The 15799-nt window shown below is 38.8% G+C and overlaps 1 protein-coding gene across 2 annotated transcripts in view; it reads left to right on the top strand.

Moving 5' to 3' along the window:
- Positions 1-15799, top strand: part of LOC123974834 (rho GTPase-activating protein 6-like) — a 78815-nt gene that overhangs the window by 5581 nt on the left and 57435 nt on the right. The window contains exon 1 of one of the 2 annotated variants that reach the window (XM_046055814.1): positions 10851-10870. The exons of the other annotated variant lie outside the window; for it this stretch is intronic. The gene's annotated coding sequence lies outside the window, so the exon portion shown is untranslated. Of the gene's footprint in view, positions 1-10850; positions 10871-15799 lie in introns of those variants that run through there. 2 annotated transcript variants of the gene reach the window in all.

Below are 15799 nucleotides of genomic sequence, written 5' to 3'. Positions count from 1 at the left end.
CCATTGCTTATGCTATGAACCATATAGGCTGGGGCATTCACACAGATCATGGCTATCTGCCAGGAGCCAGCAGTTGTTCTACAGTAACGTTTGTAAAACTAGAACTAAGAGGAGAGATTTAGCATCTTTTCAGTGCTGTAAAGCACTTTGTAGCTTTATTTTGAAGCGTTCTCTTTCGGGCTGCAACTAATGATTATTATCATTAGCGACTATATTATACTGTACACATACAGTATACAATTAATGAGTCCCAATGTTTCCCAGTGTAATAGAGAAAACATGCTCTGTCTCAGGCTTTTATGATGAGTTGCTACGTCATCAATCACAAACACTCAGGGATAAGACAAATGTAACTACTAAACTGGTTCAACCACTCCAATCAAAAGTAAAAAACAAGACCAAAAAAACTGTTCTCATTCTGCATATTTGAAATTTGGCTATACAAGATTCCCTGTTTCAATTTATTTCGTCTTATACGCTCTAATAAACCGAGAGGCTTGAACTAGTGAACCTATCTGCTGTCCATTTTGCCTTTCCTCCCTGATTTCCTCCCTAAGTTCCCTCAAAGTGAGGAGGCTGCGTTGGAGGAACACGACCTTGATTGTTCGACATCTCTGGAATGCTCTTACACACTAAAAACAAGTACACTTACTTCGGACGGTTCAGCCAAGTAGTCTCACAAACGTAGAGAGTTTTTTGGTTTAAGCAAACAGTATCACTGCAGCAAGAGTGCAGAGCTGCCGGGCCATAAAGTAGGTCAAGCAGTCAAATATAGGATGTCATCACGCTGTTGCAAGAACATCCATCAAAACACTGAAATTGTGATGCGGCACAGGTTGATTTTCTTGGCTTACAGCAGTAGTTTCTGATTTGAATCTGTTCACAGTTGCCTTAAAGTCATAGTTTGATCTCACGGCAGCATGAATCAGAGCTCCTGTGAGTCAAATTACCTCTAAGTCAACTCTCTATATAGGATATATAAAGATAATTGTTGCAGGAAAAAAATCATGCTGTAACTCAATGTAGTTCTGAAGCATGAGATTCCAATATGTCATTCTGCAATACGAATTGGTAAGAAATGAGATAAAAAATGTCTCTGACACAAAAGGTCAGATTTTAGGGTGGATTTTCTCTTTGCATGTGCTGTTCACCTGGTGAAATTCTGTGTTCCCTTATATCCTGCTAAATCAACAGTTTTACCAGAATGAACTAAGGTGTCCTTCAAAAAATACCACTGAACCTGTTGTTTCTTGTTGCTAAACATTCCTTGTTATGGTATACGTGACCTTTGCAGCATGTCCTAGTACAGTTCCCCTCCAGGGAGAAGCTCTGGATTTATGAATGCAGGTCTGCATGGGCTGTAGTTTGATTATGGTCCTCATTACATTTAATGGGCCTGGTTGTTAACCTGACAGACCAGACTCATTTCTATGTTCAATGGGGGTTAATAGATAGTAAAACAGACACATAGTAATATTAAATATGCTCTTTCAACATCTTAACATATAATTTCTTTAGTGAAAATCTATTTTTATGCCCAGTATAGCAGGGTTGTTCTCCACATATTGGCTCGACCTAGACAGGCTAGGCCCTAGACTTACATTTTTCTTACAAATGAGTAAGGCTCACTCTTTTTCTGTACCCTCTTCCTCTTTGGCTTTGCAAGGCATCTTTGTTGTAAACAGGATAGGAAACTAAAGGTGAATGCGAGTGACTCAAGGTTTCTAATGTGTATGTGTTGTGGTGGCTTGGTATGATTACACTAAACAAATGAGACATGAGAGGAGAGAGTTGGTAGCCTCTGTCTCACTACAGTGTTAAGCTGGATGCATAATTTATAAGGGGTTATGGCAGTGGTTACAGCAGCCCCACAGCAGATAGCTTTGATTTAAAGTTTAGTGTCTTTTCTGATTTTAGGAGAAAACACAAGCAGCACAATCTGACGAACCACACTTCTTGCGGTCCCCACATGATATCGCAGTAGACACCATAACCCCACTGTGTAGTTACATTTTCGAGGAGGTGCACATCAGCGCATCATGTGTATAAGCTAGCTACGCTGTAACCCCTCAAAGCACAACTATAAATTTTACAGCCTTAGATCCTCAGAAAGCCTATTGCTCCCACTTGCAAAGGGCTGTAAACCTCCTAAAATACCTCTTTAAATCATTCACTGTTCATAAGTACATAATTCTTTTGATGGTGCTCAGATTTGCTAGTTAGCATAAAATGATTTAATGTACCTTACCACTTTGTACAAACAGGAAATTATACACGCTGTGTGACAACTACATTCAAAAAATTGTAATGTTAAAATGCCCAAACAATACTCTTTTTCCAAGGATTTGATACTTAATATAATTGACTTTTTACATCTTGAGGGCCATCACAGCACCAATTATAATTTGCTTACAGTTTTCGAGAAGGGTCCATCAGCACCTCATTGAGAAGTATTGCCGGTATGAATGTACTACATACTCAAAAAAAAAGGGTCATGTGTTTTATTTCTGTAAAAAAAGTCACATTTTAGCACATAACAGCCCCCTTTTTTGTTTTGTGTTGTGAAGCAATCTCCCTTTGTGCCATAAAGTAATCAGACAAACTAACACAGCAGAGCATGCAGTAAGAAAATGCACTTTAGAGACCAAACAGGATATGACATCAACATTTGATTCCAATGAGATGTAGCTAGTACCTGAGGGAGACCCCGGCATACTGTACTATATACTACAATTTGTTTAAAAACATAATTCAAGCTTCTTCTCATTTGTGCACAGAAACATGATACTTCACTGGGCAATTTTTTTATGACAAGATTCCATGATATTCCCTTGAAAAGAACCATATGAAACAGCAGGGTTTTTTCCGGCAGTGTTTTGGTTTAGCAATCTCACATCTCCTTTGGGATGTTTTCCCAACAATGATGGAAAAGAGAGCGGTTTGAAATAGAGACGGCTGAAAAGTAAACATTAATTTCCGCAGCCAGAATCTCTCTGTCTGGTGCAGATTAAACCTCTCCTCCAGTGAGAAAGCAGCAGTGTTGAGTTACTTTTAGTGTGCATGAATGTGTTTTCATGTGTGTGGGAGAGAATCCAAAGGCAGTGGGTGGATGATCTAATTGTACACTTTTCAGTCTTGAAGGCAAAATTGTCCATCCCCTTGTGTATTCGGGTGTGTGCATTACAGTGACCCCTGTGTCCACTAATGTTCTCTCTAATGTGGTTTGTCATGGGCCAGAGGGGAAGCATGGATAAGATCCTCTCGCATATGTCATGGTGTGTTACGTTTACAACTTCCTATTTATGTATTTGTCTCAATCAGTGTAAACTCTGGTGATATGATACTCACACTGGGTTAAGTTTCACAACATCTAAATCATTTGTCTAATCTTGAAACAATAACAGAAAGATAGAAACTGAAAAAGATGGTTGAGTATATTTAGTCACCCCAGAGTTATTTAAAGGGTTTATTTTAATACTGTGGTTTTAAATTCCCTCGCCCTTCATTTTGTAAGAAGCATGCAATGAGAAAAGCAGCAACAGTTTATTTTTTAATCAGTACTGGATAAGCAATGGAAATGAATAATTTCTGAAAAACTATTCCCATATATCTACTTCTATTCTGTAGCTTGCTATTGTCTTTGCAGTAGAGGGTGACACGGGAGAGAATGTTCAGTTATTGTTGTAGTTTTGATGAAATACTATCCAGGAAGGTCCATTTGAGTCCTTGTTTCTTGTTCCATCTCATTTGTTGTATTATTGCCCGTTTCCTCTAGAATTTGCTAAGCACAATGTCATCACAATAGATGGAAATAATGGCCAAAGAACAAAAATAAGAAGTTTTAATGATAGTTTTAATAAATTAAAAATTTCTGCAAAATATGAGCAGTATGAAGGCTCAAATCAGTGTACTCCCACAGCTGACCTTCATTATCAATGTGGACAACTTTAAAGCATCTTTCAGTGTCCATTTAAATCTTTGATCAGAGTTTTTCTATCCTGACATTTTGCTCAGGGTTGTGGATATAGGTTGAGTGTGTGTGTTTCAGCGAGTGTGAGTATGCGTACAACAATCTTCATAAGGAATAACAAGATGCATGTTCATATCCTGTGTCATTGCAGGGGGAAAAAAGAGCCCAAAGGAATAAAATCCAATTTTGTTTTTGATTTTATCAGGTTCTGTTTTTTATCTGAATGTTGGTTTGTGACTTCTGAGCTCAGCGAAGGACATCTCGCTTACAGCCTTCACAGATGTGCCATAAATGTTCTTTGTTGTTTCTGTTGTTCTACTTGGTTTTACATGTTTTAACCGTGATGGTAGCACAGTCTTTTCATTCTGCGTATATTAAGCGCTTGTTCAAACTGCAGAGCATTTGACCTTTTTTCAGTGACAGTTTCATGCTGTATTTTAAAAGGATTATCTGATTGTACCTGCTCACACATGCAGAATTTAGGCAGCTTTGAGAGCTAAGGTTTGAGAATTTATACCAGTGAGTGTGTACACTCACGTGCATGCATGTGTGTGTGATGTTACAATTATCATGTGTCTGTTGATCAAGTACAGCCTCAAGTATTTGGAAAGCTAGTTTAAATAAGCCATAGTTTTGGAGAAAATTGTGCATTTTGCTTGGTGCACCCCCTTCCTTTATGTGTGTGTGTGAGGCTCTTTCAGTAGGGAGGTTGAGGGAATTCTTGATTTGGAATTCCAGGTCAGAGCTTCATGCCGAGGCCCCAGGGCTCCTACTGAAAGAGGGGGTGGCTACTGACTGAGTTACCCCCCAACTTCCTCTCCTCTTCACCCACCCATCCTTTTTCTGCCTGGTTTCATTTTTCTTCACAGCATCTCACTCCCATCCATCCTTCACTTTTATTGACCCTCTTTTACAGAAATCCTGGCTATATTCCCCTTTTCTTTTGGGCTGCTAAACCCCTTTCTTAATAATCTCCAGCTTATGCTAAATGCAACAGAACTAAAGCAATAACATGATATCACACCAGCTTGATTTTACTTTTGAGGAAACAAGAACCAAGCTGGGATCACAGTCTGTATTTGTTGGACAGGTCCAGCTTTGCCCAAAGACTAAAGCATGCAGCAATTTGTTCTCTAACATGGAGGCTCCTTTGAACTGACCTGCCTGAGGAGCTGAGGGCGGCTAAATCAGTGCATCTTTCAAACTGCTGCTCTAAACTTCCTTTTTATAGCATGTTATTGTAGTTTCCACTTATTTTCTCTTCCTAAACTGAGCTTCCATCTCAAAAACTAGTAGCCAGATTGTCATGAGTTAGTGTTTTGGTATATGCATGGTCTCCAGAGGACACATCTTAATGTTTTTGATGACCTATAAGGCCAAAGTTCCACTTGTAGACAGTGGTGCAAGAAGTACTCAGATCCTTCACGTAAGCAAAAGTACTAATACCACACTGTAAAAATAACCCACCACAAGCAAAAGGCCTGCATTCAAAACCTTATTGAAGTAAAGGTATGTAAGTATTAATTCATAAAGTATCAAAATATTACTGCTGCGCTAATGTGCTTGTTGCATTTTATTGCTGTTGTTGTTTAAAGTTGTGCTGCTTTCATATTCTATTATGTCATCATGTCCTGTGAGAAGCATGTCAACTTTTCACAAGCTCAGAAAAACAGCCCTGTTTTCTGCTTTGTAATAATGCATTTTTCCAGCTAAACCAGGAGCGGGGGAGGGGGCTTAACTTTATTCTCCTAAAGAACTTTTGATTGCATTGCTAAAAATGCCATTTGTCCCCAGTCTTGGCCTCTCTGTCATCTGCTGGGAGCAAACTTGGGCTCAAACAATTGGCCAACACTGAATTCAACTGGACTTGTTTCTTGGGACTGTTTCCAAAGCAACATTGATTTGTAACTCAGTTATGTAACAAAACACAACATAAACATTGACTTTTATTTAGTTTAGAGCCATAAAATATCTGCCGCAAGTTTCTTTTAAGGGTCAAGAGGTCAGTAGCGTGTAAGGATTAGAAGTGAAGTCATGTTAGGGCAAGTACTCAAGTGACACTGATGCAGATACACTATACTTTTTAATGGATGTACCATCATTTGAACATCTGTTCAGCATAAAATCAGACAACCTCTTCTAACTCTCTTCCTCTCTTTTGTGACTGCCTGATTCACCAACCCCTATGAAAGCAAATTGTTGTCATCCAAGGATACATACAACTCCAGGTCCTGAAAAGAAAAGTGATTTAAACCTGAGGACCTCTCAACCCCCCTTCCATCTGTCAAACAGTAAGGAAGCAAAACAGAATGAGACAGCAGGCATTTTAGACACAGCCGGAGCCCCGCTGCTATAAATAGAAAAATAGCTCAGCGGAGGAACACTTGAGTTCCAGAAGCGAGGCAGGGAGAGTCGTAGGCCTATTGGTTGCAGGTGTGCGCGTGTTGAGGACTGTGCAGCTTGTGCATACACCTCCACTTTGTGTTTCATTAAAGTTAGCAGGTTCCTTTGTGGAAGTTTTTGGTAACGATGTGAGTGAAAAGACCACTTCTTCTGAAGCACTGGCTTGTCACAAAGGCATTAAAATGAGAATGCTGAATGAAAGTTAGCGTCAGAATGTTTTAATGCCATCTAGTGGACGTTTCTTTTCCTTATGATCAGTCTTCCCAGCACATGCGACCTTTCCAAGTCTATGTTATTTTTTTCAATCCCATTCAATGTCACATTTATGCACCAATATCATCAGTATCACTTTTTTTCTAGTTCAGGGCAATAAGTAACTTTGCTTATAATATGCACATATTAATGAATAATTGTACTGATAAGAATAGGAATAGAAATGATAATAATAATAGGACTAATAACTGCAGCAGATGTTGTGCAGGAACAGGAGGGCAGTATGTGACTCGCAGCCACAGCTCCAGAGCCATAAACACATGCAGAAAGCGACTAGAGGATAAAGCAGAGGGACGAGAAAGCACAAGACTACGGGAAAGGGTAGACGTTGAGTTGGTAACAGTCGTTAATGGGATAAGGTTGCACATAGAAGGAAAGAGAGACATTAATTCATACCCTCTAACTTTAGTGCTCTCAAATGAAGATCTAAAGGGTGTAAGTGAAAGGAAAAAACGCCTTACAACAAAACTACAAAATTGTCTTCATCATTAACATACCCCCAAATACAAATAGCAAAAGTTCTCTGAGACTCATTATAAGAAAAACGACTGCAGGATCAGAAATACTATTGAGCCATGTATGTAGATCATGATGTAGATAGCAGAATCATCCATTTGAAGCAACTATAACTCAATTACTGTTGCTTTGTAGTTATTGTTTGCATTTAACTCAAGCTCAAACTTTTTTTTTTTGTTGAAGTGCAAATTAAAAGTAAATGTAAAGAGTTGTTTTTGGCACCAGAGGGTGCCAGTCAGCTTCCACTAAATATCCCATGTGTTGGACGGACTTGGAGGGACATTCCGCAGTATTTATTTGGACACACGCAAACACACACAAATGATGAATCGCAGTAAAAATGTGGGTGGGCTACGCTGTGGACAGTCACAGCTGCGCACAGCTGTCTCTTCAGCCTCTTTATGTCAAAAGTATCTTACAAAAACATTACAATAGCTGATACCAGCTGCAGTCAGAGCATTTTTCACAGCACTGGGGCCAAATAAAACTGTTTAAAATGCATTGGACAGGGAGAAAAACCCCAACAATTTGATCCTAGTTCCTGAAATGTGTTAAATTTAAAAGGATATTTTATAGCTGTTGGACTGCAGACATTTACATACAAACCTTTACAAGAAGCGTTGTGGGCTGCAGAGCATTTATACAATCAAACTGCATAGATTTTCCTATAAATGGCCCTCCCTCCTTACTGTTTAAACCATATAAACAATAAAATATTTTGGTAAATGTGGACCCGCATTGTTATTATTACAAACTTGCAAAGTATTCTCATAAGAGATCTCCAGTGGAGTGGGGTTGTTTGTACTGTCACCAACACCCACATATCCACACACACACACACACACACACACACACAAACATAATAATGTGTGTTTGTATTGCTTTAGTAGGGAACAGCGTCACTGCCAAGCAGAGATCATATTCTCTCCTGCAGAGCACCTTCCCAGAACATTAATATGTGTGTGTGTTTGTGTGTGTGTAAGACATTAGTTTTCAAGATCCAGTAGTCCCCACAAGATAAAAAAAACTGTGTTGTTGGCTTACTTTTTGGACTTGAACTGGGAAAAAGATGTGATGTTTTTAAAAAGTTTAAAGGAGGAGTTTGCATTTGGATAAAAGCTAAATGAAGTTTAAGCACGCAATTAAGCCATTTATATTACTGTTTTAAATAAACAAATCTTCATTTTGCTACTCTATATGGATGATTGCTATACCACAATAGCAAATCAGCCTAATGCCAGCTCAGGAAGGATTTTACCTTTCCGAACACCTGGCGTCTAAGAGGTCTTTCCTGGAAAAATTCCATAAGCGCAGGAAGTTATGCGTTTTACATTTCCAGCGGCAACAGTGGCTTGTTTGCAATAAACAGAAAAAGAAGCAAGTGGTTGACATGAGCAGCATTAGCCACCTTGGCTAAAGAAAACCCTAGAGAAAGTATTCTAATGCATGCCACTTTTATGTTCCCAAAAAAAGCCATCATTTATCTTTTCATCTTTCTATTGTCTACCTCTGTTTGGTTCATCACTCTGTCTATTTTATAACCCTGTTGTCACTGTGCATCATCTTTCACCCTCATTATTCAAGCACTCAGCTTAAAAGAAAGCAGATGCTTTGTCTTGCTGAGTTCATCTCATTCTCTCTGTTTTTGTCTTTCACTCTCGGACACTTTAAATATAAATAAAGGGATGAAAATAACTCACAGGTAAATGTAGGAGCCTTGGCATGAATTAGCATATGTGATACACACTTAAAGAATCAATGACAGGCCTTGGCCTGCAGTGGCTAATGAAGACAGACGAATCGACTCAAAGAGGAGAAATCTATGGTTGTCGTGTAGGTGACTATAGACATGACTGTGATTAAGAAGATTAACAATGACTTGTGTCAGTCTAGTTTCCCACTGAGAGCTGAGATTTGTTTGATCTAGTGCGGGAAATGGAGGGTTTAGTCTGAGCGGAGATATGAAATGCGGAGACAGCAACAGATAAAGACAAAGTGAGAAAGTTAACGGACGGTAAGAGAAAGGCCAGGAGAAAGAGTGGTGAGATGGGGTGAAAACACACACAAACACACACCTGGGTTGGATTAACTCGGGGTAGCAGGGATGCTGTGTGTTAATGGAGATTTAATAGGCTCTGAAATGACTTACTGCAGTCATACAGTGTGTGTGTTTCTGTGCTTGAATTTGTACTTTGAAAGTTTACCTGCATGTCTTCATGCCTTTTAGCTTAATGAAGTTATTAAATCTTTCTATTTTGCTTTCTGTTCACAGTGGAGACGGCCGCCATAACACTGGGCAAAGTACAAAACAGATTAGATTTGGTTCATTGAGTGTGTTCACAGAATCTAGTTGAAAATCTACAGTGTATTGAAGGATGCTGATATAATGTACATCACTGTACAGTGCAGTTGCTAGAGCCTAATACTGGCCAATACAGCTATGAGTGTTTAAGAGTTGGCCAATATAGATTTTTTCAACATAAACACATAACATAATGTGGTAAAAAATTAGGTATTAAAGAACTGTGACCAATATACATGTGCTGAATGTGACAAAAAAATCTACTTTTCGAACTCTGAAATGGTGTCAGTGTTGCTAAATGACTTTAAATGCGTCTTTGGCATTTCTGTACGGCAATTTCTTGTACCTTACAGGCAACATATACTCTATGTTGATACCAATATATCTGTGATGAGCTAAAAGTCATCCTCCCATCATAACCACAACTTAAATCTGTCATCGTAAATAGTAAATTGATTGTACTTGTATAGCGCCTTTCAAGTCTTCTAGCTATTCAAAGCGCTTAACACTACATGTCATTTACCCCAGAATCAGAATCAGCATCAGAAGGAGCTTTATTGCCAAGTTATGTTTTACACATACAAGGAATTTGCTTTGGTCTTAAGGTGCACGCAGACAGACATACAGCTGACATAAATAGATGCAGAAATATATAAATATGTAACAAACAAATGCAAGTTATATAAGAATAACAGAAGAATAGAGAGAAATAATACAAGTGACAATATAAAAAAATTTAAATAATTTACAATTAACAACAAATTAACAACAAATATGTGCAATGTTCCCATTCACACACATTCATACACTCATGGCAGAAGCTACCATGCAAGGTCCAAAACTGCTCATCAGAAAGAAACTAACTATTCATGCACACTCACATAGCTCTTTGGGGTTCAGTATCTTGCCAGGGGATTGAACCCTCTAATTGCCAGCCACCCCAAGTTTAGATAAACTGTGTTTACAGATGTTTATGTTGCATCACGAGTCTCTATGCTATCAAAATGTGATGTTTATGAACTGTAAAATGGTAGTTTTTTTTATTTTCTGGTTTTGTGGAAATGTAGCTCAGTACTTAAAAGTGGTACAGTGCTGTAGTTATCAAAATGGAAAGTCAACTCTTCATTTTCCTACTTCTACATCTCTGTCCAGCTTACTTTTATTCAAGCCATGTCCTCATATCAAGGAGCTAGTTGCCACTTGCAAAAACCTTTTAAAAATGTAACTGCATTTCCTGTTTTGCTTTGTTTCATGTCGCTCTCAAGGATTTCTGAATCTAACACTGCAGACTCTCCTCTTTCTGACTGCGAGGTGCTGTCTGTTGCCATGGCAACAACTCCGTGCTGTAAACACTGCGCTGACCCTGGCTGTGTGAGTGAGGAACAAAGACAGCATCCTTCTCGAACGTAAGCATTAAGAGATAGTTTATGTGTTCAAAGGCTCTGACGCAGTTTGTGCAAGTTCTCGGGAATGGAAAAATCAGACACGACGAACATCGAACGGCAAACGTCACCCACCTTAAGCATCCTTCATACATTACCTGACATTATGGCTGTATAATGTTATGTGTAAGAGTGATTAAGAGGGTCACTTAAAGGGAACATTTACATTTTTTAATAACTCACAAATTATGCAATGATTTCTCTGCAAAATGTGTGACCTCTGTAGGTCTCGGCACATATCCTTGTAACTCATAACAATGTGGAAAGTGTGTCATGTTTTACGGGAAAGAAATCCTAAATCATGTGAAGATCATTACTCTCCTTTTTATTTACCACTATGTTACTGGCTGTGGACATTATGGGTGGGTACATGCAGCAAAGATCGGCAAAATCATTTGACATACATTTAAACTTTACAATTTAAGGGTTGTTTTTATACTAGCCTTCGCCGCATCTCTACATCCTGAACAGCTCTTCTTTCCCCAAAAATATTAGAGAACCTGAGCCGCTTTTGTGTGTGCGTGGCAGAAAAAACTGCGCTTATTTTGCATACCATGCTTTCATTACGCTTTTACATGTACTATTAAAATATGGTGACCAAAAGCTGAAACCTGGTTGCCAACATGGGAAACATTTACTTTACTGTCAAGGCCTAGCTTGTGAATTCCTTTCTTTTAGGTATGAACACGTACTCCCTCTCTCACAAACACAACAAAAGGAGTGTGCATGAGACTACATATCAGCTGGACCTGTTAGAACAGGCAACCACTTATTTCATGGTAAAATGACCTAACAGAAGGAATAACTAGTGCAAACCCAGCTTGTGTGTGTGCGCATGTGTGTATGTGTGTGTGTGTGCGTGTGCGTGTGTGTTTCTGAAGCCTGATATGAGGTGGTGGGAGTGTAGGTGGAGCCAACAGGGGAGTAGGGCTTGGATTCCAGCTGCATTCCAGAGAAAGAAAAAGAGATGGGATGGATCTGTCAACCCCCACTTCCTGTCTTTCTTCCACTTATTTCTTCTTCTTCTTCTTCTCTTCATCCTATGCCTCCACCCAAACACACAGACACATGTTTGTTCCTTGATCCCCGTGGGGACATCTCGTTGACATAATGCTTTCCCTAGCTCCTTACCCTAACCTTAACCATCACAACTACATGCCTAACCTTAACTTTAGCCTAACCCTAACCTAACCTGAACCCTAAAACCAAGTCTTAACCCTCAAAAAGCAGTCTCTAGCCATGGGAACCTCATTGGTTAGTGTGCATTCAGGTTAAAGCATTCAAGTTAAAGTCCCCACTGGGATATAAAAACATGAAACACACACACACAAACAAATACAGACTCTGCTTGGTGAAGCTCATGTTAAACCACATGCCCATACTGTCTGGGAAATTAAAACCCTCCTCAGAACATAAAACCTTTGTTTGTTTGTGTGTGTGTGTCTGTGCATAAAAATCTTGAGTTTATACAGTGGAGGCTTTTTGTTAGGTTGGCTGGTAGGTTAACTAACTTGTTAAAGGAGAAGGCTGGCCAGCTGTTTTCGGAAATTTCTGAGCCTTTAAAAAAAGCCACTATATATTTGTGATCCATTTATAAACATTTACGTCTTCAGTACGAATGAATGTTCTTGGGGCTGAGTCAACAGACAGGACTTACACATTGTTAGTTTATGGGATTTGTTGACAATAAGAAATAAGAATGTGAAAGTAATATAATTATAAATGTCAAATTAATTCACGACATATAATTAATTGTGGAACTCTATCCTAACCCTTAGCATAAAATAATGGCAAAAACTAAAAAATTGCAAAAGAGGAAAAACCCAATGTAAGAAGGAGTGACACATTTTTAATTAAACCCTTTGTATGAAGGTTTCTTTGAATTGAAAAGAAAAAGAAAACATTCATTTAGCATGGCTGATATAGCCAGGTTTATTTTTGGAACTTTTTTAGGTGAGTGTGCACCCACTGGCATTTAGCTGTAAAGGGTCCACCACTGTCCACCTCTCCAGTGCAAAGAGGAAAGGAGTTCAGGAGTTCAGATCAGCAGATTGTTTTTCATATGGAATCTACCAATTTACTTAACAAAGCACCCACACATTATTTATGAATACTTACTGTTTAGCCTTAGAGCTGCTACAAATTCACATGTTATCACTTTAAAGATAATAGTAATCCGCCTGCATTAAACTAAATCATATTTAAGCCAAGTCTTGTATGTATCATATGTTAAAGTATTAGTATGGAGCACAAGAAATAATGATAGTGAGTCACCATTTTACCTCGGTGAAATCCATAGCCCTGTAGTGACGTTAATTTGTGTCAGTTTACTGCAGATCGTTTCCAACAAACAGATTGTTTTAAGGCATCCCTCAAACAAATCATATCTTTGATAAACACAGATAATTTCAAAGGACCGCTTCAGACCTGTAACCTCACAGTTCAGCAGAGCAGCATAACTTCATAGCTTGTTGCATGTTCGGATGAATCAACAGTTTTGTCTCTCACTAATATTATCAGTAGAAGGATAAAAGCATTGCTGTCGTTTGTGAACAGAGCATTCCTAGAAGGCTGCTGTGTTTATACTGACTAAATATTTATACCCCGAGCTGAGAAGAACTGAGGCTGCTCAGTTTGACTTTGATAAAGGTTTGATATGCTTTAGGCCCGGTGACTTACATTCTGCTCAGATTGCACACTGCCACATTCACTGAGTGTGTAAATAGCTACGCAAACATACTGAACATAGTGTACCTGCAGTTCTGTGAATGCCTAAGCACATGTAGGCATGTACTGAACACATGCATGCATGCATACATGTTTCGCTATCTCCTCAAGGACATAGTACATTCCCTAGCCCCTTACCATAACCATCACAACTATAACCTTAATCCTTACCCTAATCTTAACCTAATTCAAACCTGAATCCTAAAACCAAGTCTTAACCCTCAAAAACCAGTCTCTACCCTACGGTGACATAAGTCCCCATCAGTTAACAATGACAGACAGACAGAGTTGTAAACTGTACAGTACTACCTACCAATATTAAGTAAAATATGGTTGATTTCTGTAAGAATTTGGTGGCATTTATTCCTTAAAACACCCTGTACTCATATAACTAATGTCACTTTTAACACTAAGATTTCACATTTGTTGGCTTCCATTCTGCAAACAAAAGAAACAACCTTCAGAAGAGATGGGGTGAAATGGAGTAAAGGGTGGGAAGACACAGAAGAAAGAGGGATGAGTTAAAATACAAAGATTAGTGGTGCAATTCTCCTAACACATTTGCAATCAATCAAATTACCAAAAACCAATTGACACACAGTGAATCTTTTTTTTTCGTGGTACATAAGTGTTAATCTAACCTGTGTCAACCTTTTGGTCATGGAATACTTTTAACCAAAAGGAAAGTCTAGTTTGTGCGAGTTTATATACTCGCATAAACTCAATCTCAGACCCAAACACAAAGGATAATAAAATGTCCCAGAATGGTCGTTAAAAGATTTCAAACATCCATGATCGGAGATTCACACACAAAAAGGCCTGTGTGCAAACACACACACCAGCACACCAAGTGTTTGGATAAATGTGCTGAAAGAGATGCTATCCTTCAGCTGAAGGAGGCTGAGCCAACACACTCACGTCACATCACTCAGGGAACATTTTATTCTATTATTCAAGCTATTCCAAACCCTCCACTCATGGATGTTTGGAGATTCAACGCAACTTAACAGAGAGAGACTCCTCAATGGCTGTTCCTTTAGTCTAAACTGAACTGCAAACTGCGTTGACGACAAAGTGAAAAGGGAGTTTTTGTTGGTGTTGTTCAAAGTGTGGATCAATTGGTATATTATAGCAGGTGTGGAGCTGATATTTTAAGTACTGCCACTTTTTATTACAGAAAAATGCGTAAGTTAGCGGGAAAGCCTCCATATTTTTTTGCGTTTGCTAGAGAGAGAAAATAAGTATAAGTTACGGTTTGTTTCACTGTGTTATGTGGATCAGATACTAAATTAATTTTGCACTTAGACGCAAGGGTGAGGAAGTTTTATCTCCCTGAACTTGCTATTTTGACCCATATTTTGTTTTTAATCTGTTGTTTGTCTAGAATATGTTTAGTCTCATGTCGAGACTTCATAACTCAAATAAGGAGATATCTTTGAGAAAGATTTAAAATCCCAGACAATTCTGTAACTTTGAATCTAAAAACATCTAAGCTCATGTGAGCATGTTGATCTCACATAGCTCTCAACGTTTCCTGTAATGACCCAGACGCATTTGTTGTGGTGCTATGGCAACAAGTAAAGGCTATTTTCTGATTTCCTGCTGCCAGCAAATGCATCACGCAGCATAAAAATACAGAAGTCTCTGCAATTATTTTATCAGACTTGACATTACACAAATACTTAGCCAAATGTGAAATACATATGGTGCCTGAGGGATCATAGATTTCTGGGATTAAAATACACTATTAGACTATATTAGTGCATCTTATTATATGCTGACACGTGAATATGCAAACAAATGCATACACTATGAGAGAAATACACATGTCCTTGTTATTGTGCTGTCCGGCACAGCTGGTGAGCTGAGACGCCATGGCAACTGCAAAAAACATTAAGGAAGCGTGGGAGGTGGAGGACAATGTGTGTTGTTGTGTGTGTGTGTGTGTGTGTGTGTGTGTGTGTGTGTGTGTGTGTGTGTGCATGCGCACGTGTGCATTAAGGTGGAGGAGCTGCAGCTGAATGACAAGGTATTCGTATGTAAAGAAAGGCCTTTATTATACAGACGAGGCCACTCAGTCGCACTTGAGGAATAAACAGGTTTTGTTTGTCGTGCACATGTGATCCATTTCTCGTCATATTCATACAGTGAAAGAAATGCCTCTCA

Source organism: Micropterus dolomieu, linkage group LG01 (genome assembly GCF_021292245.1).
Source record: "Micropterus dolomieu isolate WLL.071019.BEF.003 ecotype Adirondacks linkage group LG01, ASM2129224v1, whole genome shotgun sequence".
Lineage (NCBI taxonomy): Eukaryota > Metazoa > Chordata > Actinopteri > Centrarchiformes > Centrarchidae > Micropterus > Micropterus dolomieu.
Note: the sequence above shows the minus strand (reverse complement) of the source record. Positions and strands in the feature narration are given on the sequence as shown.